This window comes from Lycorma delicatula, chromosome 5 (assembly GCF_047948215.1).
Source record: "Lycorma delicatula isolate Av1 chromosome 5, ASM4794821v1, whole genome shotgun sequence".
Taxonomy (NCBI): Eukaryota; Metazoa; Arthropoda; class Insecta; order Hemiptera; family Fulgoridae; genus Lycorma; species Lycorma delicatula.
The window spans coordinates 108,410,391-108,436,914 of record NC_134459.1 but is presented as its reverse complement, the minus strand read 5'-3'; the positions used below and the strand labels follow the sequence as shown (position 1 = coordinate 108,436,914).

General features: G+C 32.5%; 1 pseudogene; it reads left to right on the top strand.

Moving 5' to 3' along the window:
• LOC142325288 (AP-3 complex subunit delta-1-like) overlaps nt 1-26,524 on the top strand; it is a 91,860-nt pseudogene that overhangs the window by 7,864 nt on the left and 57,472 nt on the right.

The following is a 26,524-nucleotide window of genomic DNA, read 5'->3' as shown; positions in this document are numbered from 1 at the left end:
ACACAAATTCTTCCTGACTTACCAAAGTAATGTGCCATAGTTTGAGAGATACACCCAATATATATTTTTCTTATACGTATTTATTTATTTAATTACAAGTAATATCCTAATATTAATTACATTAGTGATGGGATATGAATTTGATAATATGGGAAAAATGGAATGGAATCCAGTGGGTGGCTTCAATTCAAACTGGGAAATTTACTATTTAAAGCAGATATTTGTGCACATGTAGGATATTCAATGAAATTTACTTTAAATTGCACAAAAAGCACTTTTGTTATGGTATAATTTCTATGAAACTGTGTAAGTTACTCAACCGTAACAAAATCGTTCTTTTGTGTTAAAACAAATCTCCATGTTTATTCATATTCACTTTTTATTTATTGCCTTTCTGCTAATTTTTATTTCTCTTGAGCACCTTTACGTATTTTATTTTTCTATAAATCATTTTCACGTCTTAAATATTATTTTGTTGACTACAATTACAGTAAGTGTGGCTTTAGTAAAATCTTTATTCATAGAAATTTTTTTATTTTATTTTATTAAAAGAAAATTTAATAATTTGACTTCATTTTTATTTTCATAGGGAGTTGGATAATGCTGAAGCAACATTAGAAGCAATGCTTGGTGGTAGAGTGAATTCCTTATCTGGTCATATTCAAGCTGTATATGTTCAAAATATTCTTAAAGTGCTTACTGTTTTGCTGACTAAATCACCAGCCAGTCATGCTATCTTGGTACTATATCTAATATAATTACTGTTTGTCTATATGTTTTAAGTTTTTTTTTTTACTTTTATTAATTTTTATTTACATTATTGTTTTGAAAGTGGATAATTAAAGCAGATATTTATATATTTACTTTCCCAGCTGTAGCACTGTTGCTGCTACTCATTACCATAGCTATAAAGGAAAAGCATAGCAGCAATGGGCAGAAATTTTGGGTCTGGTTTTCTGAAAATGTTATGTTTCAAGGCTTTTAAAGGAAAAAGTTTTAATAGAAATTTTCAGATGTACACCTAATGTATCGCAGAAATTTTGGGTCTGGTTTTCTGAAAATGTTATGTTTCAAGGCTTTTAAAGGAAAGTGCTGTTTAACATTGTGATTGAATTACTGGATAAGTCTAAAGAAAAAATAGAATTTTTGGTTAACGGATTACTAAGTTTTTAAATTTTAAAAAAAACTTTTTTGTTGTTTTAAACGGAAATTTTGGATTCACATCGAGGATGGATATACAAATAAGTGTTTACAATTTTGGGAAAATTAGACAACGGAGTTATTTCTGTTTTTTGTAGTGGACATTTCGTGCAAGTTAATACAGGAGAGTGATATCACTGTATTTAACGTAAACAAGGACTGAAAATTTGTCACTAATAACAGTAGGTATACTGAATTGAAAGTGTTTACAGACTTTTATATGGGGGTAACTTTAAACGTTCATATCTTGTTACCCGTTGGTCGTAGACCAAAACCATTCAGGATCTATACGAATTGGGTTATTTCCTATCGATTGTCCACCCTTATTTTTTTTTATTTGGGGACCGTTTTGACCCCCCTTATTTTTTACCGCCCCGTTGGTCCTGGATCAAAAAACCGTTCAGGATCTATACAAATTGGGTCATTCCCGATTGATTGACCCCCTAATTTTTTCGATTTTGGGGGACCGTTGACCCCCCTTATTTTTTACTACTCCACGTGTGGGGTATCAAATTAAAGGGAATTACTTGGAGAACACAACTGCTTCATAGTTGTTGAGTTTATTTATCATCTATGGCAGATAGAGCAGAACAAAGTTCTACTAGTGGACGGGGATCCTCAGGCCTTCCGCCACTGAAACCGACTGATCCCAAAGGCAAAAAAGAATTAGACAATCTTCCTCTGAAGAAGAGGTCTATACTGGTGGCTTAAAGGAGGTTACTCTTTGACTAGGACAAGCAATGATGCGTTTCAAACAACATCTGGGAAAAACATGTTATTTATATGTATGACCATAGTAAAGAATTAAGAGAAATATACACTGCTTTAAAACATCTGCAGGAGACTACGACTACTCCAGAGACCAGATCGCAGTATACACAGACTGATATGCCCCCTGGTGCAGATCAGCAAGACATTAAGTCTTGAACTAACTGATGAGGAACTTCTGCATATGACCGCTAAGAGATGGTCTGCCTGGACAATGTCCGAAGCCAAATTAATTACCTTGCCTGCAGAGGGCGTTACAGATACCTGTCAATTTATTGATATCATTAAGTCCAAAAGGGCAATGGCAGAGGGCAAGAAGCCTGGAATGATAGCTGTAGACACTTCTGTCATTATGGATGACGAATACGACACTCAGACCAATAAGTATACTGTTTTTTACGACTCGACAGAGGGCGACAGGGCTTCTGCTGGGTGTATACTAGGCCCGGTCAAGAAGATCTTACTAAGGGCGACGTATGCTGATCTACTACGGACTGTAAAGGACAAGATCTTTAAAGACGAGGCAGGGGAAATCCTGTCCCTTCGTAAGGGTAGAAATGAAGACTTGGAAGTCAGAATTAAAGATGCGGCTCAGTTTACCGCAACATTGAGAGACTGGGCTTCTGACCTTCAATCGTACTAAGGGCGACCGACGCACAGTGGTACACGTTAAAGACATGGAAGAGAGTACTACAGCGCAAGAATTAAGCGAGGGTATTACGGCTGTTATTGGAGACACTGAGTCTTTCAGAATTACCTCATTGCGGCAGGCTTATGGAAATACTCAAAATGTGACAGTAATAACTAATCAGAGGGCTGCAACTAAGTTAATTTCCAGTAGAATTAAGGTCGGCTGGGTTCATTGCCAGGCTTATATCAGGACTGATAATGTGAGGTGTCAAATGGGCCGCTGATAACACAAGTACGGTATGTAAGGGCCAGATAGGCCAACCCTTTGTTACAACTGCGTCAGAAAGGCTATGTGATATGAGACTGCAGGGTGGCCACTAAATGCCTTGACTACAACGGCACAGACCATCGCACGGGAGGAGTGCAGTGTGGACTACCTAAATAATGGCTAAAATAATACTATCTAATGCCAACAGGAGCATTCTTTCCCACGATCTGGTGGGGGAGACTGCGAACGATCTTGAGGTTGACTTTATTGTCACCACAGAGCCCAATTTGAGAACGGCAGCCAGAGGTGACTGGTGGGCTGATGCGGCTGGGGGGTGTTGCTTTCAGTAATGTCTCCGGCCGTCTTGGCTGGCTCCTACTTCATAGAGGTGAGGGAATTCTGACAGTAGCACTTCCGGACTTTGTCCTTATAGCCGGTTATGTAAGTCCAAACATTAATATTGGGGACTTTGCAAAGTACATTGACGATTTGCAGCGAGTCATACAGTGGGTACCTAGTAGACCTATACTCTTAGGCGACTTTAATTGTAAGTCTATTTTAACTGGCAGCTCTTATACCAATGCAAGGGGATAAATCTTCATTGACATGATTATGACCACAGGGCTGATCTGCCTGAATGACTGCACTTATACCTATGAGGCAAGAGGCCATAGAAAAGTGCTGGATCTTACGCTGGTGGACGGCAGATGGAATCCTTCCACCTTTAGTTGGAGCGTTCTTGAATCCGAAACTGGAAGCGATCACCTAGCAACTTTGCTTGTTATGGAAGGCGCAAGACCTCCAACATCACCCACTGCACGATTTAGATTTAGTCCAAGACAAGTTAAGGTGGTGGTTAACAAGATTGCCAGGATCCTATCTGATGGAAGAATAGTAACGCCGCAAGTCCTTCAAGAATCAATTATTACAGAACTGTGTAGAGTCCCGCAGTTTGGGGTGGGTTGTCGCCCAGTATATTGGTGGACGTCTGAAATTGCAGATCAGCGAAGAGTGTTACAATTTTGGCGTAGGAAAAAGCAAAGGCTGTGGCCTGCTGGCGGTGTGCCATATGACCAGGCGAAAGAAAGATTTGTCCATGCTAGGCGTACTTTGAATCATCTAATAAAGACTAGTAAAAGAAACTGTTGGAAACAGCTGTGTGCTGACTTGGATTCAGACCCGTGGGGACGGGCATACAAAATAATGAAGGGACTAGGACCCGCTTGCCTGTCCTAGTTACAGAAACGGCCAGACTGCATCTTCATAGCCTCTTCCCTGTTCAAGACGAGGGACATACGGACATAATAGACTGTGAAGCTAAATGCTTTACACAAAACAAGGTCGCTATTGCCTTTTCTGGTCTGAAGGATAAAAAAAAGTCCGGGTCCGGATGGAATCCCGGCTGCCCTCCTCAAAGGATTAATGAAGATAATCCCCTGGGAAATCAAAGACGTGGCCAATTATAGAGTACAAGAAATCATTAGCTATCGGCCGTTGAGTCTCATCAATAATATGGGAAAGGTTGCAGAGCGCTTGGTACCGAACGGACTCGTCCAAGAATTAAGTCCAAAGACTGGCTTCATGATAACCAATTTGGGTTCAGGAAACATAGATCCACGCTGCAAGCTTTGGTAAAAATTACCAACTGGGTATTGTCAATCAGATCTGGTACGTGGCGTACCAGAAGAATCCCGTTGCTTATTCTGTTAGATATAAAAAATGCTTTTGGATCGGTCCGGTGGGATACGATTATGGCAGCTCTCACAGACAAACAGATTAGTTCCTATATCAAAAGACATGTACAAGAATATCTGACTGATAGGTGGACTTTGGTCGAGGCGCTCGAAGGTAAATTTAGATATCGTGCTTCATGGAGGAGTGCCGCAGGGGTCTGTGTTAGGCCCCTTGCTTTGGCTAATAGTAATTGGAATACTCAGACTGAGATTACCTGAAGGCTCGGAAATAGTTAGTTGCTTATGCCGATGATTTGGCTATATTAATTGAAGTCAAAACTGAACGTGACCTTGAAGTTGCCGGTAATGAAGTGCTAACATTGGTTAATAACTGGCTCTTGGACCGAGAACTATCTTTGTCTTTAGGTAAATGTCACTACATTTTTCTGGTTGGAAGAAGGCAACTCAGAGACCTAAATCTCTGCGTGGGCGATCGCAGATTAGACCGTGTGGCTGTAACAAAATATCTTGGTGTCATTATAGACCCAGCTCTAAAGTTTAGTCCTCATCTCGCACAGAAATGTAAAGAGGTCGAGAATACTGCGAAGGCTTTAACAAGATCGTTGGCTGGAGATGAAGCTCCATGTGCATCTAGACGGCAGGTCATTGCCTCAACTCTAACCTCTGTATTATTGTAAGCTGCACCTATATGGGAAAAAGCACTTTGTGTTGCAAAAAATGTCGTAAGAATTAGAACTCTGCATAGGCAAGCTCTTATAAACATCACTTCTACATACCGCACCATTTCTTACGATGCGGCTTGTGTATTATCATCGGTTCCCCCTATCGACCTCTTAGTTAAAGAGCGATCACTTAGGTATCGTGGCATGCCAAAACAAGAAGCCCAAGCTAACATCAGGCGCATATGGCAGGACAGATGGAATCTTTCCACTAAAGCTACCTGGACCAGGAGATTGATACCCGACTTGGGCATGTGGCTTGGTAGAGGACATGGTGAGGTTGGTTATTATTTTACTCAAATACTATCTGGGCATAGTAGTTTCGAATATTATTTACATCGATTCGGTAGAAGACCAGCACCTATTTGCATGTTCTGCCAGGATTCGGATACTGCCGAACATACTCTGTTCCACTGTAATAGATGGACTATACATAGACGACGTGCAGGGCTGCAGGAATTAAATCTGGAGAATCTGCTTCTTTTTCTCCTGCGATCCTATGACTATTGGAACAAAATGGAGGAGTTTGCCAAGATAGTACTAAAGGCTACAGATGATGTAGCCCTTTTAAGAGGCCATTGAGGCCCCGTGGTAACTTAGTAGTTTAATATTTTTGTTAAGGCAAGCAGCTATGAGAAGAAGATCATTCCTTCGTTTGGAGATCATAACAACTGGGTAATGAAAAGACCAAGACCCGGTTCCCTCGGTGGGGGCTAGGGACGGCTTTGTCGGGCCTGGTTCTCTGTCGTGGGGAGGGGCTTGAGGCAGGCACATTAAAACAGAAGATCCAACCCGGGGGGGCTGACCTGCCGGGCTGGACGAACAGCTGGCGGGTGGGGAGGCCTCCTTTCAGTTTAAAGGACACTTTCGTGGGCTGCGCATACTTGATTGGATACCCGGCCCGGGGGAAAAAAAAAAGCATTGGCCCCCTTCTAATTTGCTGAAGAAACTGTAATGGGAACTTCTTCCTGGATATGTTAGAAGGGTATGCAGCATCCCAAATAATGTTTCAGTTAAACAGAGCTCCTTCACATTTTGCCACAGTTGTGCAGGATTTTCCTAATGAAACATTTCCTTAGCACTGGATTGGACGAGAAGGGTGAATTACCTGGTTCCCATGGTTTCCAGACCTTACCTCCCCATGGATTTCTACTTTTGGGGTTATGTAAAACATAAGTGTATTCCATTCATGTTCAAAATCTGGACCACTTAAAAGAAAGAATCACTGAAGCTGTTTCATCTGTCATTCATTATTTTATGGACACACTATATTTTCGACTGCGTTGGACTAGGGGGCATCATGGTACACAAATTTTCATTTTGTAAGCTGTAATTTTTTAGCCTTTTTAAATAACTGCGCCAAATCAAGACGACTTATTGAAGTAAATAATTGCACTAATAAATAAACTTTTAAGTCTCAAAAAACAAGGGTGGGCCTGAGTGGGATTCATTTTTAAAATATTAGTTCGCCAAAAATGTTAAAAATATAAGATTTTTTATTTATAAATAACTGATATTATTTTTACATGAGACACAGTTTTATGCTGTTTCATTATAGTATGAAGTTGTTTTTCATTACTTTGTATGATATATAAAGATTTCCTAAATGTTTTATATGATTCTTTGCCATCATTAATTTTTTTTGAAACTGTAAAATACATCCAATGACAAAATGTATTCATTTAAATGTTCTTGATTGTGTAATGACATTTATTTATCACATTTTCTATTGATAAACAAACATACTCTATCTGTTTTATTTAGATAATTAATTTGAAAATATAACAGTTTTGTGTGATCTCTTTATATATCTAGATTGAACATATAAACATGTGTGTTTATGTCATACCATAGAGTTTTTCAACTAATAGAAATTAATTTTCTTACATTAGCTTTTCATGTTTAGAAGTTAATTGAACATTAGTTTCACCTACTTTTAAAGTAAATTATTATTTATGTATTATAAAATATATAAGCATTTTTATTATTTATGTATAATTTTTATAAATAAACAGTTTCTGAATTGGCAGACCCCCCCTCCCCCTTCAGCAGGAGAATGTATTAGGATGAGACTTAGGATGACACATCTAGAATCGATATTGAGAAAGAGAAATCGAGGAAAGAGGGTATCACCTACCCTCTTTAGAAGGAATGATTTAATAATCAGGTTGATTTGATGATGGTTTGCTGTCTTGCTCAGGACCCAAAAATAAAAATATTAAGGAAGTATTACTTAAACTCTGCAAAAGAAGTTCACCAGAAAATGTTTGCAAAGCTTTGTGATTTATAAGAGTGAAGTGTATTCTGTAGAAAACCAGGATGGAATAGAATAATGCATTGAAATGTACTTTATTTATTTTGGAAATTAATTTGATCAATAAGACTACAAAGTGAAGCGATTTGAAGATGACTTGAAGGAAAAGCATAGAGTACAATCTTACCAAAAGAACAAGGCTGATCATCTGTAGTTTTTAATTAATAGTCTTAAAGTAACTTAATTTTGTCACTAGAAGGAGAGAGAAAGAGTAAAATCTCTTGGGAAAATCAAAGATTAGAGTATGTGGAACAAGTAATTGAGGATATAAAATGTAGTAAATATTTTTAAATTAAAATTTTTAGTACATAATAGAAAAGAATTATGATCTTTATCAAATCAGTTAAATGATTAATGAAAAAACAAATGATTGGTTATAAATAAAAGTTATTAATGTAGTGGTGTATTAATTTTTTTATTTTAGTAAACATATCTTTATTTATTTTTGTTTTTTCCAGATATGTGCACATGTTTGTGAAAGGCTTCCTCAGTTTGTGCAGAGTGCAGATCTTGAAGTCCAGGAGCGTCCAAGTTCAGCTTTGCATCTGGTTCAGTATATTCATGAACAATTTAAAGGTGGTGAACCGATAGAGATTATCGCCTGTGAAATGGCTGCCCTATTTTCTGGTGAACTTAATCCTGTTGCACCTAAAGCTCAACAAAAAGTGCAAGTTCCAGAAGGGTATGCTTAACCAATTATAAAGATAATGTTAGTATTCTAGACTAATAACATCTTATGTTAAAAATGGGCTTTTGTTTTTAAAAAAATTAATATATATTACTTAATGAAGGTAATGTATGAGGGATCGCCAAAAATAAAGTGAAATTTTCCTTTCGATCACATGTCTTACAACACTGACTGTTCTGGTATAGATTGTAATCTTATACGTTTATTCATTGGAAATATTGTTCCATTGTTAATGTTATGATTATTTTTAAAAGACAATTTAAAATGAGTGCTCCTTTGTCAGATTGCTTTAAAAGGATTGTTCACTTTAGAAAAGGTAGGATTTCTCTCTGTGATGAACAACAAAAATATGGGCCTTCCATTTTAAAGAATTATGACAATATTGAAGCAGTTAAACAAATTACTCATTCTCAAAATAAACTTGATGAAATTGCAAGTTAGTTCAATACAAGCCAATGGTTTGTTATTTATAGTCATCCGTGACTTTTTAAACTTTTAAAAGTCTGTGCTCACCTGGTTATACATCACCTGACAGACAACCATTTTCAAAGAATTATGACAATGTTGAAACAGTTAAACAGATTACAATAATTCACAAATTAAAGTCGATGAAGTTGGAACTGAGTTCAATATAAGCCAATGGCTTAAATCACAAAGATAATTGTTTGACAATTCTCCAGAAGGTAATATGTAATGAAAATGATGAGGTATTATCCAATTCTTTTGAATTGGATAATAACTGTTGACAGATGGGTTTAAATCTGAGAGTAAGCAACAAAGTTTAGTCTGCAAACATCCTTTGACTCCTATTAGAGAAAATTTAAAGCTTATGTCTGTAGGAAGGTCAATGATATGTTTTCGGATGTGGAAATTCAGTTTTTATTCATTTCACTTTTAAAAGTGAAATTTGAATAGTGAAAACTGTGAGCTATTGTGATCACTAAAGGCAAAAATCAAATTCAAAAGGCATGGTAAACTTTCAAATGATTTTGTAACCGAAAACTACTGTATCACTTATCAATTCATTGCTGGGTGTTATATTTTCCTTCTCACATTCTAAGAATAATAATGTGTCCTTATTTCATTCTCCTTCTCCCTTGATTTCTGTTCATCCTTGTAATCTTTCTTTCTTTTCCTGTTTAGCCTCCGGTAACTACCGTTTAGATAATTCTTCAGAGGATGAATGAGGATGATATGTATTAAATGAAGTGTAATCTTGTACATTCTCAGTTTGACCATTCCTGAGATGTGTGGTTTATTGAAACCCAACCACCAAAGAACACCAGTATCCACGATCTAGTATTCAAGTCCGTGTAAAAATAATTGGCTTTACTAGGACTTGAACGCTGTAACTCTCGACTTCCAAATCAGCTGATTTGGGAAGACACGTTAACCACTAGACCAACCCGGTGGGTTTCATCCTTGTAATCATACGTAAGTTTAGGTGCAGATGATCTTTTACATCTATTCACAGGTATTTAACATTTAAATCATTAATATTTCAGGCCATCATATTTTATTCAGTAAAAAAAACTATATCAAACCGTTAGAAGTGCTCTCACATCACTTCAGAACATCCGTTGCCAAATGTTATATTTGTGTTTGCTATAATATGAATTCTGTTTTAAAAATTGGTAGCAGTACTGTAAGAAATGTTATACCTCCTTAATTATAAAGAATATCACTCTTCTACTTCCTTTCTTATGGTTCCAGTTTTAATCTTCTTTGTTATATAAATACAAATGATACTAATATAAATATAGATGATACTTTTCTAACTGAATATTTTTTCTATTTTGCTTTTGTTTTATTAAAAAATTAATATTTTTATTCTCTTTGATATTTATTTTTTTGTACTCATAATAATATCAAATTGTTATCCAGATACTGTTCATCCAGATATCCGGAGGATCTGGGTCAGTTTAGCATTATGATATGTTAAATGTATATATATATTATTTACAAAACTTGAGTTTCCTGTTCTTTTTTTTTTTTTATTTTGGTTTGATTTTTTTTTTCTTTCAAAGTGATTTAGTATTGTAAAGTTCAAACAGTAAAATCAGTATATTGAGGCTTCAGGGTTTACTCAACCATCATTTAATTAAAGACTAGATTTTAGACCCATCAATTAGGTGCATTATTTGTAAGTATAAGCTTTTGTAGCCACAGTAGTACGTTGAACTCAGTGGAACTATCCCTTGTTTGAAGAAATATGAGTGACAAGGTGACACTGTATTTTATTGGCTGACTATTTGTTTTATAAGTTTTTTTTCAAAATTGATCAGATTGTAAGTAAAAATTTGAATCTAATATATTCATTAAAAATGTTTTGAAATTTTATGTATTTAACATTTAATTTTTACTGTGATATGAGATCTCTGAAATATCTGTACGTTAATTGATCTGAATCATGTCCAGTCAGATGAATGTCTGGATGAGTAGAGAGAATGTCAGCATGAGTGGGTTGTACTGTATTGGTACAATGTGCTTAACATTTTTATCATATGTTGAATAAAATTTGACAACTTAAGTTTATCTTCAACTTAATATAGTATTATTTAATGATAATGAACAGATTAATTTTGATTATTATTTTTCTTTAGCTAAGAGAGGCTCGTAAATTGGAACAGGCTATGAACCCACATTATCTGAAAACAAATAATGATATCACTTCAGACATTCCAGTAGCAGAAATTGAATTATCTGTTCCACTTAAAATACGGGGTATTCCATATCTACGTTTTATATCAATCTTTTTTTTGGTTGTTCAAAAAGAAACTTGCTTATTAATTGTAAATGACTATATAACTATTATTTATTTATTAGTAATTGAATAAGAAAAACACTTTCTTATTATTATTATAAGAGAGAATATAATTGTAAGAGAGAAGAGAGTGTGAGGCAGAAAATTGATACATTTTTGTTAATTTTTTTATAGTTAGGACAATTATAAAAGTGAGGAAGTTATACTGAATTAAAAAACCATTGGTATGCTACTGAAGCTACCAAAAGAAAATATATAATACATTGTGTATGTGTGCGTGTGCGTCATCAAGTTATTTTAAAAACAAATATTTAAATCCACCAGTTACTGTTCAAATAAAAGGTAAGAACCACTCACCTATCTGTAGCACTTCCTGAGTTTGTACTCCATCATCAGAAAATAAATTTTATAAATTACATACAGTTATAAATGAAAAGATATAATTAAAAATCTAGTTAAACTTTAACTATAAAAAGTAAGAAAATAACTATTTTAATTTATAAAATTTGTTTGCTGATTAGGGAGTAAAAACTCTGAGAGCAGGCTGCAGATAGGTGAGTGTTCTCTCTCCCTGCTTTAACCATCAGACTTAACTTCTTCAGACAATTATTTGTTTCCAAACGTTAAGAAGTGGTTTGCTAGAAAGATATTTAGATAAAAATTAAGATGTTATTGACAAACATCTGCCTATTTGAAGGGTCGAATAACTGTTAAAAATTGGTAGTTATATTAAGAGATTAGAAAAACTATGCTATCCTTAAATAATGTAATCTGTATTTAAATGTACCTAATTTATTAATATTTAACTAAAACATCTAGAAAAATCAGAATTATATGAATTTATCATCAGAATGTGGATTTTTAATACTTTAATTTTGCTTTATATTTATGTGTGATGCATGGCAAGTATTTATAAAATAACTGAAGATATAGAGAAGAACTCATAAAATTTTATTTACATAACAGGAGGTAATATAATTTTTTTTTCAGTTCATCATACTGTATTAGTTTTTTATTTTACTACTAATTCAGGTTTAAATTCTGACAAATATTTAAGAAAATCTCCAAAAAAGAATAAACGGAAGAAGAAGAAAAAGGGAGGAATAGAAGTTGATAAAGAAACTAGTTCGGTGTTAAAGAATTTGAAAACGAATTACCTGTTTAAGTAAATAGAAGTAAAGGAGAAATGCCTGAAGGAGCAATGAATTCAGGTGGTGAGAGCTCTGAAGGACTTGATGAAAATGATCCCCATTGAGCACTTGATATCAATTTAGATGAGCGAGTACTATGCTGGATTAAGAGCTATAAATGTAGTTTGTTAAATTTTAATCATAATTATTATATCATCATTATAATTATTAAAAATAAAAACTTTTTATAGTTGTACAAAGTCAGACATTTTTCTTCTAATAAATTGTTTTCCTTTTTAGTAATTATTATTGGCCATAATTTTAGTAATGTTAGTAAAATATGATAACTTAGAAAACATCACTGAGTTTTTAGGCATCATATTGAGTGTCGTTGCAGAGTTCTTTATGAGGTGATAATTTTATCAACTTTGTATTTAAGCATTAATTATTTTCTTTATAATTGTAATCTGCCAAATTTGTAGGATCAATAGAAATTTACTCATGGGAAAATCATGAGTAACAATAGAAATTTACTCATGATTTTCCATTTTCCCTCTTTCATATTATTTTTCATGCTTGTTTTATAATTAAAACATGAGATTATGATTCATAATCTCATCTTCTAATAGTCTGTCATTCTTATCCATTTATTTACATCATTATCTTATTATTGCATCTCTCCCACTTAGATTTATTAAATCATTTAGTATATCTGAATGCCATCTTTATTCTCTCACTTACTCACTTCTTGGAGCCTTTCTTTTTTCCTATTGCAGGAATTTTTTCTGTTGTGCTTTTTTCTGAGAAGTTGCTTCTGTTGATGTATGACCATCTGTTTTGATCCTTAGCTGTGTTTCTGAAAGATTTCTTTCACTAGTGCTAGTCTATGGTAGATGGCCTATTCAGAGATTGTATCTTCTGTATGTTTCCATTCAAGATTAATTCATTTGGTAACCTTTATGCACCGCTTTGTCTCACCTTTTCATACTTGAATATTATTATTGCATATACAGTATGTAGTCCAGATGTAAAATCTGATTTCGATTTTTCATTAGCTGTACGATTCTATTTTCAAGATTTTTATTACCGTAACCCGAGATAAAAAAATAATTCGTAACAATACTTTTTTATATAAAGCACGATTAGAAAAAAGTAGGATGAACTTTTTTTTTAATTCTTTACACGTTGTTTGATATGTTATCTTAGAGAAAAACACTAATTTCTATGTTCTACAAAACTTATCGTGAAAGATTATCTTCAGATTGTTTATGTGAGTGAGGTGATAAAAAATTCCCGCCCAAGGTGTGAATGGGACGAAACTAGTTTATATTATGTAATGTCATGCATAATCTTTGAAAGTAATTGTTTTCATATTTATACATTCATAATATATTATTATATAAGTGAAAGATAACGTGACGGAAAAAGGTGTGGCTATGCTCGCTAATTGACAATTTCTAATTTATATTTAATTGTTAAACGTTATCAACAGTAGTATATGGATTTTTAAGCGTTATTTAGTTACAGTACATTGTATAATTTTTACATATTCATGTATAATTTTGGTTCTTTGTACTCCCTTGCACGTTCAGTTTGAAGTAATTAACACTAGTTCCTAAAGTTAAAGTGTAAATTATGTGAAAGTTTAGATAGAATTTTAGTGAAACGTGTGAATGAAGGTGATTGTTTCACACTTAATTACAGGTTGTCAGTAAAATACGTGTTAAATCTAAAATACCTCTGTCTGTTATTGTACCATTAAAAAACTCATATATTGTGTAATGTTCATTAATCTCTTTATAATTCGATTGAAGATTCTCACTTGACTTTGCGGGAAGTATTTGAGTTATATTTTCGGTGATTTTTGAGTTCATTTCCCGGTCAAACATTTATAAACTATTTCCTGAAGTTTGTCAGTTTCGATTAAATATTTATGCAGAATGATTCACGAGGAATATAACAAACTTTAAATACATTCTACAAATGAAAATAAAGAAGAAAGTTCATATAAACATATGTTCGGAAACGCTTCGTTAGTGAGTGTCGGCTGGTGAATGATTTCTGTGCTTTCGGTAAAATTAAGCCATACTATCATTCTTAGGAACCAAATTAAGGGGTAAATTTACTGGTTCCACATGAAATCTGAAATAAAAAATGAAAAAAATAGGTCAGAACTGTATTTTTAGTATTTTGTGAGAATTTTCGGTGTCGGTTTCTAATAAGGCAGACTAAAATGATTGTGGTCGAAAAACACACTATTTTATGTTTTACGTAAAATAACTGTGTTAAATGAGTATAAAACAGTTAAAAATTTAAAGAAAAATATTGTTGAGAATTTGATTCTGAATAATTTGGTATAAGTAAATTATATAGAAACTAAATACGAACATACAGATTTCAAAGTTTATTGAAAACAAAACATGTAAGCGTGGCAGACTTTATGTAGCAAACAAAATAAGATTTTCAATATTATACAACAAAACATTTAAAGAAGTTTGTAATAATAACAATTGATATACACACAATATAACATTTTTAAAGGTTTGACACCTAGCAAAAGAAATTTTAAAATTATTAAAAAATGTAGTAATAATCTCACTACATCCTTCTAAAATACATTTTTCAATTATAAGTATATGTAACGATAACTACTTAACTTGTGTTAGGAGTACCACGATTTTCTATTTAATCATTAACACTTCTGCAATGACGCAATTAACAACCCTGTGTTAAACATTTTCCTTTATGCGAACGAAGTTAAAGAAAAGTGTTTAAAAAAGGTGAGATTTAAAGAAAACTGTTCATTTTATTGTGCCATGACCGTTATCGATCATTGGCTTCTAATGTGATTTCCTAAGGATATCTATCTTGAGCCTTAATTCAGGACTTTCCTAAGGGTGTCTTCTACATCCTTATATCTTCTTTAATTATGAGGTTTTTCCGCATTTAGGGGTGCTTTCTCAACCTAAAGAATATCCTGATCCCTACTTGCTCGTTTGCCCTCAACACGAGGTCGTTGTCACTTAATAAGGGAAGATACTCCCGGCAGTCATATGGCTTGTTGAATGCGGTATTATTGGGCGATGGAATCGCTATATCCCTACGTATCAGATCAATATATAACGTACACTGTTCAATTCTGCGAATGAAATATTCTGTCGTAAGCGTAACGCGTAAAGTAATTCAAATTTTATTCAATCGCAGCTTAATTCTTCTATACTTCGGTAGAGTCTGCCTTATTAGAAACTGAGAACAGATCGTTTAGTACCATAGAAATAAAATAAAGAACTGAATGTGTGAAATATAGATGTATGTTAATATATCCGACTTATTTCTTTCTTATGCCCCACCAACCGTTACCTAAACACGTTCTGTAGTATCACTTTGTGTCTTTGCCGATCAGTTTGAAGTATAACTCGATTCATCATCTCGTGTGTCTAATTTTATTCTGTTTAAATACATGGGAAAATGGCTGTTGATTGAAAAACTACTGACCCAAAAATCACACTAAATTAGCGAAGACAATGAGAAATGATTATTTTCTGGTAGTCAATAAAGTACGTTTTCAAATTTTCTCTCCACGTTTCCCTCGGCTGTAAAGGTTTTTTCATTCGAAATTAGCAAATGAAGGATAGTTTTCTGTAATTTTTTGTCGATTAATTTCAATAATGAAATGAAATTACTTTTTTTAAAACTGATTGAGAAATAAAATGGAACTTTCCTCCACTCATTATATTTTATATGAAGCTAGTTATTACGTTTGTACTCATAAACGGTATAATGAGACTAGTTTAGATATTAAAACGTTTGGTTAGTTGAGAAGAGAGTGATGCCTTAAGAATTTTTATCTAATTACAAACCTTTTCACGTCAAGTATGTAGTTATTTTTACCGACTTCGAAGGAAAGTACGGTATTACTTTGGTTGCATGAAGGAAGTGCGGGAGTGAAAATGAATTTTCTTTTCGTTTTCAGTTATGAGGAATAAGAAGATACCATTCACTTAAATTGTGGTTTCCTTATATATATATATTACATATATATATATATATATATAGAGAACATATATTTATAGGCCTATAAAGTTTTGTGGTTCAAAAATTTCCGTAACTGTAGATCAATTTCAATGAAATCTAGATATATTGTCTGTAGTACGAATAGTATATCTGAAGTTGCACATGTGAAAATTTGGGGAAGATTGGTTAACTAGTTTTTTAATTACGCTCAATTAAAGGTCAAAAAAATTTGAGCGAGACAAGTTAGAAAATTTGTAACTTCATATTACATATTTTCAAATAATGAAAAGTCAATCTTCTTATGCAGAACTACGCAAGATTTTTTTTTTCTTTAATTTATATTTTATGGGATTTTTAAGTATAAAATAAACTAAATAACAAGAAATATTTTAAAGTAAAAACCAATCTCATTATGATAATAAACTTCTGGTATAACAACATTTTTCTTGCTCTGTAAACATATTAATATACATTAAATGATCGGTGCTTAACTTTTATTGGAATAAAATAAGTAGGAATATGCCTAAGAACTTTTACATAAAAAAAATATACATAAATACGAGTTCGATTATTCAACAACCATTAGTTACAACAGAATTACTTAAAAAACAAAATCAAAGTGATAAAAAAAAGAAATCTATTAACAAAATGTGAAACAAAAGTGCAAACTCAATATAAAATAAAACATATGAAAAATCTAAGCAGAAAGCAAAAGGTTGGCTTCCGATAGTCTTTACCAACCAGTATTTTATACACTTTCTATATATTCGAGAGAGAGAGAGAGAGACTAATAAATTAATAATAATTAATTATTATTAAATTTACTCTTAATGCATATGTTGTCCATTATAATGAGGTTCTGAATTAAAAATATCATAACGAAACGTTTTAACGCAGTAAATTTATCTTTTTAAAGCTGTACTTAAATTTTTCCTGATGTGTGAAGAATTTTGTGCTGTAATTCGATAAATTTATTATTGTTGTTGGTTTTTTTTTGTAATTTAATTGAAGGTATGCATTTAAATTAAGACTATTATTCTAATTTAGCACTTAAATTAACCCTGAAATATTCAGTTTTATAAATAGATTCGACCTATCAAGTGATTCAAAAAGGACTTCACATCTTTAAAATCATATAAAAATTTAGATATCTTACAGATTCGTTTGAGGTCTCATTTCATAGAAAAATACATTAAGTTTGTGATCCAATATTCAGTTTGGCTCGATATGGCTTCCATTTGTAATGCGACGTACATCCTACTTAAGTCGATTTCATTCCAGGCTCTAGCCAGCTAGTCGGGTGTTACCTCTGCAGATGTGATGTTAATTCTAAGGATTAGTTCAACAAGATCAGCATACAAATGCGGTACGTAAACCCAATCTTTAATGAAATCCCACAAGAAAAATCTACAAGCGGGGTCAAATCTGAGGAGCGAGGTGGCCGTGCAATTGGACCGTTACGACCGATCTACCGACTGAGAATCTTGTAGGCGGTAGTGAGTTGGTGCCCCATCTTATTGATAGTAATGGCATCCATTGACCATCATCGTCTAACTAAAGAATTAGGAAATTTTAAAGCACCTCCCAGATAAATGACACCATTTTCGGTTGCCTCCCGGACGAAGAACGGGCCGTACAGTCTTTGTTTGCCTAGGGCGCAAAAAATTTACCTTAGGGCTATCACGAATGCGTTGCAAAGTTTCATGAGGGTTTTCGGGTTTTCGCTACCCCATATTTGACAGTTATGAGTGTTCTCTTTGCCGTTGATGTGAAACGTTGACTCATCAGTAAAAGTTACACTGTTTTAAAATGTATCGTTGTTTGCAATTCTATTCATCATTTCCACACAAAACTGCAACCGAGCAACTTTGTTGTCATCTGTAATGTGTTGAACTACGTTTAGTTTGTATGGCTTTAAGTCCAATCGTTATGGACTAAAAATTAGGCGTTACGCCTAAAAGTAGGCGTGTATTACGCCTATTTTTAGGCGCCTATTCTTTTTACACGCCTAAAAATAGTTTGTAAAACGTCTGTGTCACGTGATGCACGTCGCGTTGATTTCTTTGGATTACGTGCAAAGCTCTCTCAGAGTTGTTCCACAGCAGCGTCAGGAATGCGTGGGCGTCCTGATGATTTTGTATGTTTAACAGAACACCCTGTCTCAACGAAGATTTGGTGGAAGCGTAAATTTTACGCTTACTAGAAAGTTCCCTTCCGTACTCTCTACGAAAATTACGTTGAACTGCAGTTGCTGATTGCAAATCGTGAAACCAAAACAAACAGCGAGCTCGTTCCATTTTTAACCACAATGATCGCTGGTGGTCGAATTCGGTTCTAATAAATTAAAAGAGTCAAAACTTGATGTGTCTTTTGCTATGAAATGAGACCTTAATCGAATCTGTAAATTATTTAAATAAATTTTTATGTGCTAATGAAGTTGTAAAGTCCTTTTTAAATCACTTTTTAGAGTGTAGCAAATAAATGTAATACATTTCGGTATGTCCAATACCTTTCCTTTCATATAAACATAGCCTGAAAAAGCCTCGATTTCCGTTTGTCGGCCATAATTATTTTGAGTGGAAATTCATGTCTTATGTATTGATGCAAATAATTTACTAAAATTCATTATACTGTTAATTCCAAAATTCCGAAAGTGCAACTACTTCAATTTTTTAATCATCAGTGTCTATAAACATTCATTTTCATAATTATATTTTTTATTAACAAAATTGTTTCTCATTTATTCAAAAACGATTTCAATTAATGAAATACAGCGAAAATCGTAGTAGTTTAATCTTTTTCCATTTCCAGAATGGAAAATTGGACTGAATTTTGAGCCGCTTTTCGTATTCTTCATGTAAACAAATTGCTATTTATTAATAAATCATCTCTCTCTATTTCTTTCTGTTTAGCCTCCGGAGCACCGTAAGGTATTACTTCAGAGGATGAATGAGGATGATATGTTTGAATATGAATGAAGTGTAGTTTTGTACAGTCTCAGGTCGACCATTCTTGAAGTTTGCGGTTAATTGAAACCCAACCATCAAAGAACACCGTTATCCACGATCTATTATTCAAATCCGCTTAAAAGTAACTGCCTTTACTAGGATTTGATCATTAGAACGCTCGATTTCGAAATTAGCTGATTTGCGATGACAAGTTCACCACCAACTTATTAAAAAAAAAGAAACAAACTCTAAAAAATGTAAATATTAAATGCATAAAATAGTATAAAAATTTTTTTGTATGAATATATATAAAACACCACATTTCGGATATTTTTTTACGGAGTTTTTTCTTTTTTTAAACTTCCGTATCTTTTTCAGAGTACTTTCGTTTATGAATATTATACGGTATAAAAAATAATTTTAAGGGTAATTTTCGATGTTAGGTTGTGTATATTAACCATTGTTGGCGTTGAGTTTATTTGGTTGCATGTTGCAGATTGTTAATGAATATTGTAATTTTATAATCACAAAATTACAAGTTTAACGCAATATTTTCGTTTACGAAATCGTTATGGTTATTAATTTTAATTTTAAAACAAATTAAATGTTGCATTAACACGTACATTATTATTTTCAGATGTTTTGAATTAAATTTTTATAATTATATATTTTGCGAACTTTTTTCAGCTTGATTTACATTTACAAAATAATTACGTTATCCTATTGTAATCTGCGAGTTAATTTTTCCCATCATTAGTTATTATTTTATAACACTGTTTCCATGTTCTATTACGTGTATACATACTGTTTGTTAATAGTATTTTATGTAAATTTTCCATTCCATATAGAATTACGTAATTTTTAATTAAATTATATTTTGTACTTTCGATTCGGTTTTAATTGTTGCTTTTTTTTTTACAGGTGAGTAGCGATTGCACCATAATACGAGATAAACCATAATATAAGTAAGTTTTCTTGTTACTTTCTTTTTAAGATATTAATATATATATATTAATATGTTTTAATACTGTTTAAAATTGCGTATATTACACGATTCCGGTGATAAGAAAGAGTGTTTGAGCTTTTATACATTTTCCTTCACAAGTTAATTCTTTAATTTGTGGAGGAAAAGCAATTTTTCCTGTAGCATTTATTAAAATCGATCGATAAAAAATTGTTGATCAACAAGTATTCTAGTTTGGGTAAAAACTTCCTGATCTAGATTCCGAAAGATTGTGGACGGAATGGTCACTTTTTATCTAAAAGAGGCATCGAGTTTTCCAGTGGATAGGGTTATTTGTCTTGTACTTCGGCTTCTCCCTAGGTTGATCTTCCTTTCTCATTACCCACCTCATTTCTTATACTTGATCCTTTCCTACTCATTTTCGGTTGTGTGGGTATAACTCTAAGAATTCTAATTCTGAACTCTGGATAATGGGACTTGTATACCAGCTTCATCCTTGGTGTAAGTAATGGGCGTGAGCTACCTGCAAATTGATTACTCTTGCCTCCTGTCTGGTTGTTGAATACTAGTTAATAGCTAAATCCTCTATAATTAAAATGCTAAAAATATTAACTTTTAAAAGACGATATTTCTCTTTACACGCAACAAAGTTGTTGGAAGGAAGCTGTTTTTCTACAGCTTCTACTGCTTTTCTAGTAAAAAGAAAAATATGTATATAAAATGTGAGAAATTAGTTTTTAAGTGTTTTTAACTGAATTATACATGAAATATTTTGATTTTACCTATTCATTTTTTTTACATTTACAATACCTAATGATTTACCGATACTGTTGAAGTTTTAATCGATAACTTTAAATCATATCTAAAATGTATCGAAAGAGTATTCAAAAGGAATCACAGTTTTTTTTTTATAAAGCTGCCTACTTACGATAGAAAATTAAAAAAATATATACTCTGTTTAAAAAATAAAATAACCCTGGCTGGTATCCAGTAGAAAAATACTGCACTGGGATGTGGAAAACACGTACTTAAACACGATTCTGATTGTACCAATTATAAATTTTAAGTTAATTGTAAATTAGTCATTTATGAAGTAACTATATATTAAAATTAAATGCTAAGTACATCGAAATAATTAACAAATAAACTTAAAGCAAATCTTACGGAAAGCTTTATATAGTTAAGCCGATCTCCGTGGCGGAGTGATAGCGTCTCGGCCTTTCATACGGGGGTCCGGGTTTGAATCCCGGTGAGGTATGTCATTTTTTATAATGAGGTATGGCATTTTTCATAAGGCTTCAAATTTCCATTTCCATATCCCAAGCATAAGCTTCTAGCTTATGTGGCAATATCAAGCCAAGAAAAAAAAAAATAGGTGCTAAATTCATTCTTTTTCAAAAAAAGGGTTGTTACCTTTTTCATTTAAAGATCGATAAAGAGGTTAGCACATCATTTTATGGCCTAGTGCTATAACAATAAAAGGTAAAAAGTATGGAAATCGGTCCAATTTGGGCATATGCGGTTTTTACCGGATCTTTATATTTTGACACTAAGGTACCAAAAAAACCAAAATATCGCATGGAAATTTTCCAAATGTTCGTAAGTAGGTTTGTGTGTTCGGTGTTTAGTGTCGCACCCTAAATCACCTTACACCTCCAGAACTACTCAACCGATTTTGACCAAACTTAGGCAGCAGATTACTTCTATATGTGGGTAATAGATGCCATTAAATTTTCAACTTAGAAGATTAAGGGGGTGAGGCTATACAGCAAGGTCACCCACGAGGTTTCGACTAATTAAGGTCTTATTTTTCTTAGGCGCATTTATTAACGATCAAAAAATATTACAAAATCGCACCCTCAGAAAATGCTCTAACTAGTCACTGGGTACAGTGTGTCACTAGTATCCCCTCTCACCACAAGTAACACTAATGTAGCACTGACGTACAGACGTCTCTTTCACTTTCTCTTTTTTTCTGTTTAGCCTCCGGAACCGCAATAAAGTATTATACTTCAACGCACGAATGAAGATGATATGTATCAATGTTAATGAAGAGGAGTAGTCTTTCACAGTCTCCGGTCGACCGTTCCAGAGATGTGTGGTTAATTGAAACCCGACCAACAAAGAACACCGGTATTCATGATCGAGTAGCTATAGTCGTCTGCTATGTTGTAACGTCACAGGTGAGCGGTAAAATTAAAATATGAATAATATTTAAAGTGTAAAAAAGTATTTACAGTGACCGCTAGTACTGACACGCCCGCGCGAATTAAATACGGCATGCACGCGCACTTTAGTTAGAATCACGGAATTAAATAAACAAAAAAATACCATTATATTTAAATAAAATTATAAATATTTTAAGTTAAGATGTGTATGTAAGCCGTGCGTCAGAAAAGAACCGCATTGCGGGAAAGTCCTACAACTGTATTGTCATCTTTTTTACTTCCTTGTATGAAGTAAAGAAAGTATTGTGATTGCGAAAAATTTCGGATTTCAGATTTCAATGGAAATATCCATTTTGACCATCCCTGAATCCATTTTGACTGGTTTCGACGTGACGTTGTACGTACGTATGTATATATCTCGCATAACTTCAAAACTATTAGCCGTAGGATGTTGAAATTTTGAATTTAGGACTGCTGTAACATCTAGTTGCACACTTCCCCTTTTGATTGCAATCGACTTGACCAAAAGTGTCCAAAAAAGCCCAAAATTGGATTTTGGACTTTTTCTTAACTGCATTGATAAGCCCTCATAGAGAACTTTTCAATGATACATCAGAAGTGGTACTTATTTTCATTGGTTCCAGAGTTATAGCCAAATAAAATTGTAATTAATGAAATATTTGGATCTTATAACGCACATCGGTACGAATTCGACTTCATCTCCTCTTTTTAATTTAAATACTATATTGATTTATTAATAATTTATTAACATTTAATTGGAAAAAAATTACAATAAATAATAATTCAAAAGCAATAAAAAAATGAAAAAATATCATGTACTTTTCATTTTAAGAAAATGTGTATGTGTAATTTAATAGGCGTACAAGACCATATCAAACTTTTTTAAAACGGTAGAGTTTCGTTAGAAATAAAAAATAAAATATTCTTTGTCTCCAGGAAAATCAAAGTTGAGTTCACAGTGAAAATTCACGAAATTTCTTAAAATATTAATTACCTTAAAATCTATAGTTCAATGAAGTACGAGTAGAATATGAGAATGTAAAAACATTTTACCGTTAAACTTTTGTAACTCAAAATGTCTCTCTACACATTAAAAAAAAATTTCATTGAACTTAATTTGTTGGACAGAAAATTGTACAGAAATTATTTTTGTTTTTTTACTCGATTTGAAACGATTGTTTCATATCGATTAAAAAAACAACCTGTGATCCAACGAATAGGAGAATAATTATAATAAACAAAATCAAAAAAAATAATTTAATATAATTCTGTTGCCGAGCAACAGGATATTATTATTAACTCCCAATGCAAACATTTCATTAAAACTTTCAGTGCTTGTTTTTATTAACGCTCCGTACTGAATTTTTTATTTTACTTTCTAGGGACGAACAGAAAGTAAGTTATACCCCCTGTATGAAACTAGTAATATTGTAAGAAACACCTACCAGATAATTAAAATTATGGTTTTTTGTTTTTAAAGCTGCCAGACCCAATTTTTATTAATGATTTTAATTAATTAAAATTAATAATAATTTATTAATTAACGTAAATGCAGTAGCTAAATAAATTTGTTAATTACACTGAAATTATTGTCTTAACATTAATATATCGATATAAATTTGAATAAATGTAATGTTAATACATTTATTGGCTATAGTAGTACAGGTTCAATTTCAGGTTTAGATTTCATCTCATTCACATATCATTAAACTTTTAGTTAATCTCTACAAAGATTCTTCGAGAACTTCCATATTGTCTTCGTAAAATTTAAATGAAAACAAACAAAATAAAATAGTTGAAAATATTATTTTGAGAATAAAACTTAAATTGTACAATTAAGGAAAAGTTTTATTTTTAAAATAAACTTGTGTGTACAGATTAGCATATAAGAGTTTATTTTTCCAAATTGATTACGACGAATATTTATTAATAACAGAGATGTTTTAGAGTTAATCAACTTTCAAGCCTTAGGTAATAAATAACAAAGAGAATAACAATTACAAAAAATACAAATTTTTTGTAGAATACAATTACTGTTTCCTTCCGATCCCTCAGAGAAAGGTGAACAGATAAAGGAATAGAAAAGCAACACTAAAACGTGTATTTCGTCAAAATTATAACTAATCTTTTTATTTATTAACCTGTTTTTTTCTCTATAAACACACATTTAAAGCAGTAAACGTGTTGTTACTATGTTATAAATACATTTACCCTGTTAGAATAAGACGAGTAATAAATATACGAGTAAGATAGTGTCACAGTTAATATCGTGTAAACAGATTTCTGTCAAAAGATACAAACCTTTAGAAAAGCTGCCAGGATGCGTACAACTAGTTACGAACTGTAGACAGTTGTTTGTTAAAAGGGACGTGTAAGTACGCACGGAAGGAAATATTTGAGGGGATATGAAGTACACTTACTTCCCCTCCAGTTGTTTCTCATTTTCTTTTTAGACGAAAATGACAGACAGTTGATAAGAGTAAATAATATAGACCGCGATATACCTAAATTATATTTTCCAAAGTCGTATTATAATATTATTATTAATAACGAATAAATAACATAAGAATTAACTAAATTTATAAAATGCAGTTAACAAATATGTAAAATAATTATTGTGAAAATCAGCAAAAAGAGGTTTCATTTAAAGCATTCGATCGATAAAATAAAACAATAGATATTTTTTAATGAAATTTTCACAACTTGTAGACTCCATATGATGATGAAATACTTAAGCACGTGTTGTTTCGATTCAAGCAACTTAAGAAGGAAGTATCATACGTCTACGTAAGATATAGAAAAGAATCTCTGTTCAGCACTTTTCTGACACAATAAGTTGAAAGTTGAAGAATAAGACAAATAAAAAGATTCAAAACATATTAATTTCATAAGATGGCTGATAACTATAGTGGTGTGCATATAGTATAGATTAAACCTTTATTTGATGTGTTGTTGCAAGCAAGACAAATGAACTTAAATCCGATGTGACTAGTAAAAAATTAAGTCGGAAGGCTCGGGAGTTAATAATATGTACGAATTCATGAAAGAAGAAGCAAGCTAATTTGGAAAGTCGGGAAATAACGACAAGTATATTATTTCAATTCAAAAGTGTGATGAACGGACAGCAGTTGCGTGTAAAATATCACGACCGCAACTTCAATGTGTAAGGAAACGGAAAATGGTATTATTAAAAAAATTACAAATAGGTTTCTCAAGAAATAAAAGAAGCCTAAGAAGAGTTCTACAACAATTAGGTTTCAAATGCGGAAAACAGAAAACGATTGGAAATGTATTATTGAACATCATGACATTAAACGAATAAATTACACGAACGCGAACAAAACCGAAAACAGCCGACTGTATACCTTGATGAAACGTATGTTTTGTCAAGTTATAACTCAACGAAATCATGGAAGGATGCTTCAGGGGGAAGACTTCTGACTCCAGTTTCTAAAGGTAGTAGATTGATTATACATGCTAGGGGTGAAAAGGGATTTATTCCGGACACACTATTAACCTGGAAAGCAAGTGCAACAACTGGCGACTACTGCGACTCTACGAATGCAAATAATTATTTAAATAGGCTGAAGAAAAATTAATGAAATATCTTCTCGAACATCCGTAATAATTTTAGACGACGCATCTTATCACAGAACATTGCAAGAAATATTACCCACATCCAATACAAGAAATGCGGGATTGGTTCAATAATTAATCAATGAAAGTACTGAAAGTTTTGATTCAATAAAGGTTGAAATCAGAAAAATGAAATGTTATGGATTTTAAGTACGGCATCTAAAAGTTAAAAAAAAAATATATATATATACTTTTTTTGATAACTCTACATATAAAGTAAACATTTTTGAACCGTATTTAAACAGAAAGGTAAATAGAGCAAAAGAACATAAACGTGAATTCTTGATAAGTAATACTAGTTATATAAAAAGCACGATCGGCTGTAATAATAAGTACGTGCTAAAACGACCACACGGATTATTTAATACGCATAACCATTTTAAAATCATATTTCATTTTTTCTTGACGCTACTATCAAGACGTTTAAATTAAAGTGTCAAGCCTTTTCAGTTTTTCCCCCACAATGGATTTTTTTAATGTTATATTAATATATAAATTATTATTTATAATAATTTCGTAATTATAATTACCAATTTTTTATAACTTATTATATATATATATATATATAAACTTATTGTATATAATTTATATTTTTAAC